Here is a 6004-nt window from a genome sequence, read left to right on the forward strand (position 1 = left end):
AGGGATCTTATCTATTCACAATCAGCTTGTAACACTCCAAAGAGAAAGAAGAACTTGAAATCGCATCATATGACCCCTTTAATACTTTTGTTTGAGACATTTTGGTGAGAGAATAAAAACCACGAAGAAACAGATGTCAGTTTTTCATTGCAGATGTTAGTGCAATCATTATTTGAATAAATAAATAAATAAACGTTAATTAAAACAAATTTAACTCGTTTTATTTCAGCTACTTGCAGCATTTCTCATTTTCGTTTAGTTTAACTTTATGTGCTAAAAAAATCTGACTAATAAATAAAAACTATTCTAAACAAATATTAACAAAAACTGTAATTGTATATCAGTGATACTAAAATAACATGACAAAAATGGAACATTTAGATTTAAAATTCACACATGTCCACTTTATTACGATTTTGTAATACAAGAAACTAACTATGAATTACTTCTTTGAAAATTGTGAGTTTAATATTTTTCCCATTACATTAACATATGAACATTTAAACGAATATAATAGCATTAAGGGGGGAAAAAAGGAAAATGTACTGGTCATTTTCAGCTATTTACAGACATTTCCATTAACCATACACTCTTAAGGTGCTTCAGGATGTCATAGAAGAACCTTTTTGTCTAAATGGTTCCATAAAGAGCCTTCAACATCTGAAGAACCTTTCTGTTTCACAAAAGCTTCTTTGTGGCAAAAGAAGGTTCTTCAGATTATAAAATGGTAAGAAAGAGATGGTTCTTTAAAGGAGTCATAGGATGTCGATTTTCCACAAGTTGATATGATTCTTTAGGGTTTTAATGAAAAGTCTGTAACATAGTTTGGTTAAAATTTCTCAATAGTAGTGTAAAAACACCTTTTTTACCCTGTCAAAAACAGCTCTTTTCAGATCAAGCCGTTTTTGTAGCATTTTCCTTTAAATGTTAATGAGCTCTGCTGACCCCGCCCCTCTCTTCCGAGCTGCTCTCAGAGAGACTGTTTACTTCAGCCGCATTCATCGTGAAACTTGCTAATTAGCATATTATTAGGAAAGGCGATTTGCAAAGATTCATTACAAAACATTATCCTCGCTTCTTCTGGAGGTGAAGCTGGATCACGAATGATTTGCGCGAACATAGACGCATTTATGTAGATCGCGGGCGCATTCCCTTCAGAAACAAACGTAATCCACTGTGTCTTCAGCGGCTCAGATGTCGAGAGTAAATGATGACTGCTGTTCATTATTACATCCAACAACAGAACACCTCAATCACTCAGGAGTCATTCTCGTCTACATCTGCTCCGGCGGTGAAACAATGGCGGACTGATGACAGCTCACTCAGGGCGGGCCTAAGGTAAGACACCAGTCCAGTCTGTGCTGAAACACTACTGTCAATCAAACTATCGTGGGAAGCGCCTGTTTGTGTGACGTCACTCAGGGGCAGAGCTAAGGTAAGACACCAGTCCAGTCTGTGCTGAAACACTATTGTCAATCAAACTATCGTGGGAGGAGCCTGTTTGTGTGACGTCACTCAGGGCGGAGCTAAGGTAAGACACCAGTCCAGTCTGTGCTGAAACACTATTGTCAATCAAACTATCGTGGGAGGGGCCTGTCTGTGTGACGTCTCGATTTGGAAAAGGGGAAAACATTTAACCAGATTTAAAAAAAAACACTGGGTGGATTTTTATCATTATAGGGTGGTTGTGTACACACACTGCCAACACACATTTCAGTTCAAACAACTTGTAAAAGTGCATGTAGCATCCTATGACCCCTTTAAAGAACCTTTGACTGAATGATTCTTTGTGGAACCAAAAATGGTTCTTCTATGGCATCGCCGTGAAGAACCTTTTAAAGCACCTTTATGTTTAAGAGTGTAAAACACAATGCAATGAAGTACAAAATTCAAAAGTTCAACATGTTCCTAGAACAACATTCCAATCAGCCAATCAGAATTGAGGGATAACCTTTGAGGAAATGTCAGTTTTAGGCTTACGATCAGGATTAGGTGCTTCTACACCTTGTTAATCAGCTATCATTTCACACTGATTTTAGGAATAAATTATGGGTAAGGTTAGGTTTAGGGGTAGGGACTGGGTTAAGTCTATATTTTTGGACAGTTATGTTGATCCAGGAACATGTCTTACTTGGCAAAATCAAGGCAAATACCCATTTACAAAAAAATAAAAAATTTGATGCGGAAATTCCTTGATATTAGTACATTGTGCCCTATTTTTACTTCTTTTTTTTTAACATTGCAGTACTCAATCACATGCTGGAACCTCCATATATACTGTACATTCCCCCGCTAGGTTTTCATGCTCCAATGTCAAACCTTCCGAGGTGTTTATGTGTCTGTGGTCCATGAGTGACCACAGATGGAGCGAGCGCAGTCACTGCTCATGTCTCTGGAGAAGCTGCAGCTCCACCATCTGTCTCTCAGAAGACAGTCAGGAGCTCCAGAGCATGTGATGGAGAGCAACACTTACCTGCACAAACACATCCGCCTGCTTTCTCCAATTTGTCAATGCAATGCATTTCAGCTTCCTAGACTTTTCACTGAAAAACAGACAATGAACACAATCTGCTTACGTTCTGTCACTGTTGCGTAAATCCATCATTAAGGCGTTTTTAACTAAAATACATTGAGTCTATAATCCACAATAACGCTTCCTCCAGTGAAAAAGTGTTCTGGTCTGAATCAGGAGAGAAATCTGCACAGATCAAGCAGCATTTAAACAGCTCTAAACAAATATGTGGCTGGCTTTTGATGTGAGAGACAACAGCAGATGCACTTTTTGCATCTTTTTTGGATTATAAACAATGTATTTTAGTTAAAAACATCTTAATGCTGGATTAGTTTCAGCTTTTGTCTTCTCCAGATGTTAACTGATGGACTGGAGTGCTGTGGATTATTGTGATGTTTTTATCAGCTGTTTGGACTCTCATTCTGACGGCACCCATTCACTGCAGAGCATCCATTGCTGAGACACTGATGCAGTGCTACATTTCTCCAAACCTGATGAAGAAACAAACTCATCCTGATCTCGGATGAACTGAGGGTGAGCACAATTTCAAGTCTCTATTTTTGGCTGATCTATTCCTTTAACATATCACACACATATTAAACATTATGGATTATAAAAACAAGTGAGTGAGCAGATGAGTAAAATCTAAGTTTATTTAATTTTAGAAAAAGCAGCAAAAAGTCTCTTACATATACAGTATCCATCAACAAGCCTTTCAATGAGGCAAAACCAAATCATTTAAAGATTCAGAGCGAGACATGTCCATCAGTACCCTGTTAGGCAGACGACTGATTAATATATATTGACAAATGATAATTCATTATTACAGCGCTGTGAAGCTTCTGTTACAGGAAAAGCAACAGATAATGTCTGAGTTCATCATTTAATGCTTAACAAATAAACTGAAAAAGCAGTAAAAGCAATGAAAAAATAAAAATAATCAAATATATTTATCAGGATTTATAAATCATTTTGCAAATGGACCATACTTACAGGAACTGAGCTATAGTAAGAGAAACATTATTATATAGAAATAAGAAATAGCATGCAAACTTCCTGTTTACAGATTACAGTCACAGGAAGTTAAACTTTCAGCTCATCTCATATTTCTGGAAAACAACAAAACCATTTTAATATCGATGTATTTCATTTATCGGTGGCCTGACATGTCAACTTCTGACTCAGCCAATGACATGATTTTGGGGGCGGGACTATCTGTGTGACTGACCAATAGGGGAGTGTGTTCAGAAAACCAGTACTTTTGCTAGTTTAATGAGGTTTAAAGCCGAAGAAAACTACATATGGATTTAATATGTAAGATTTTTATCAAATTTGTTTCATGTTATAACTGACGGAAATGAGGACTAGGCAATCCACTGCCACATAAATAATGTTTTGAAATGGTCAAACATGGAGGGATGAAGATGGCAAAAGTACATTCAGAACTGTGCACGAGCAAAAGAAAAAGTCCCGAAAAGACGATTTCATTGAAAGCAATACTACAAGCTGCAGATGATCTTTTTACAATTTATTCTATATGCTATATACACTAAAATAACACTATTCAGGCTGAGAGAAAGATTACTGTCAGATAAAGGCCGTTGCCACACTGATGCCACATTGCTCTTAAAGGTGCTGCAAGCAATAGTTTTAACAGAATAATACACCATGTATAAAATCTCACTACAACCTGACAGATATCAGTGAAACGTGCTACGAGAAATCACAGAACTAGACTGCAAAAAAAAAAAAATCTAATCAGAAACACTCTCTACCTGTCAATCATATATTTGGAGGGCGGGGTTTAAAGATTTAAAGAAATGTGCAGAACGGCCGAAATCACTTCCAGCACCTTTAAGATCTGGCAGCAGATCCTCTCAGATGGCACAAGAATTTCACACTGCAACCTGATCTCGTGTTTAAAATGTAAGAACTTGTGACGCTTCCGAGGCTTTTTCTTGAATTCTTGAGATTACAAAGTATTCCAAAATGTTTTATTTACACTAAGAAAGACACTGGGAATGTGGTTAATTAAAGTTTAATTTGGCACAGAGATTAAATGTGAATTTTCTCACTGTCTTAAATGTCTTAAATCAGCCACAGTGATCATTGTTACTGCTGGTTATGGCTGCGAAATAGACACAATAAACTGCCATAAAGCACTGCTGTACATGATGGATAGATAGATAGATAGATACCCTTGCCTCTGCCTAGCAACACTCTAACAACCACCTGAAACACCCAAGTAATTGCCTAAGAACGCCCTAGTAACTGCATAGCAACAACCTAGAACATCTTAGAAACTGCCAAGCAAAACCCTAGCAACGCCCTAGTAACTGCATAGCAACAACCTAGAACATCCTAGCAACTGTATAGCAACACTCTAACAACCACATAAAACACCCAAAAGCAATGAGCCCTAGCAACTGCATAGCAACAACCTAGAAGATCCTAGCAACTGCCAAGCAAAACAGTAGCAACTGCGTAGCAACACTCTAGCAACCACCTAAAGCAACCTAGCTACTGCCCAGAAAATTTTGTTACTTTCGACTGCCTAGGAACATCCTTGCAACTGCATAGCAACACTCTAGGAACCACCCAGAATACCATAACAACTGCCTAGCAACACCCTAGCAACCACCTAGAATACCCTAGCAACTGCATAGCAACTTCTATCTATCTATCTATCTATCTATCTATCTATCTATCTATCTATCTATCTATCTATCTATCTATCTATCTATCTATCTATCTCAGACAGCATGGCCTTAAAACCTTCAAATTCCAAGTTTTTAAACTTCAGTCAAAATCGTTAAACTTCAAGCTATTAAAGCCATTTCAGTCTGAATGGCCAGGCTTTCTACCCCCAACATAATTATGAATATCTAGTTACAGCAAAATTGTTTACCAGGTATTTGTGCTGCGATGCAAGTGTTTAGTGATTTATCGTCTCACACATTAACCACGAAATCAGGATGCAAATAATACTTCTTCATTTATGTAATCATATTTTTTGAAAGCTCCAGTCGCTGTTTCATGAATGCGAAAATGATTACATTCACCGATCACATTATACAGGTTAATACGTGTAACGTTACTTATTCATAAAAGAGTCTGTAACAAAATAACACCCTCAGTATTTGTGTTCGAGCACCTGGGTGCGCATACCACCTAAAGCAACCTAGCTACTGCCCAGAAAATTTTGTTACTTTCGACTGCCTAGGAACATCCTTGCAACTGCATAGCAACACTCTAGGAACCACCCAGAATACCATAACAACTGCCTAGCAACACCCTAGCAACCACCTAGAATACCCTAGCAACTGCATAGCAACTTCTATCTATCTATCTATCTATCTATCTATCTATCTATCTATCTATCTATCTATCTCAGACAGCATGGCCTTAAAACCTTCAAATTCCAAGTTTTTAAACTTCAGTCATAAAATCGTTAAACTTCAAGCTATTAAAGCCATTTCAATCTGAATGGCC

Source organism: Sinocyclocheilus grahami, unplaced genomic scaffold, assembly GCF_001515645.1.
Source record: "Sinocyclocheilus grahami isolate Dianchi unplaced genomic scaffold, SAMN03320097.WGS_v1.1 scaffold1085.1, whole genome shotgun sequence".
NCBI lineage: Eukaryota > Metazoa > Chordata > Actinopteri > Cypriniformes > Cyprinidae > Sinocyclocheilus > Sinocyclocheilus grahami.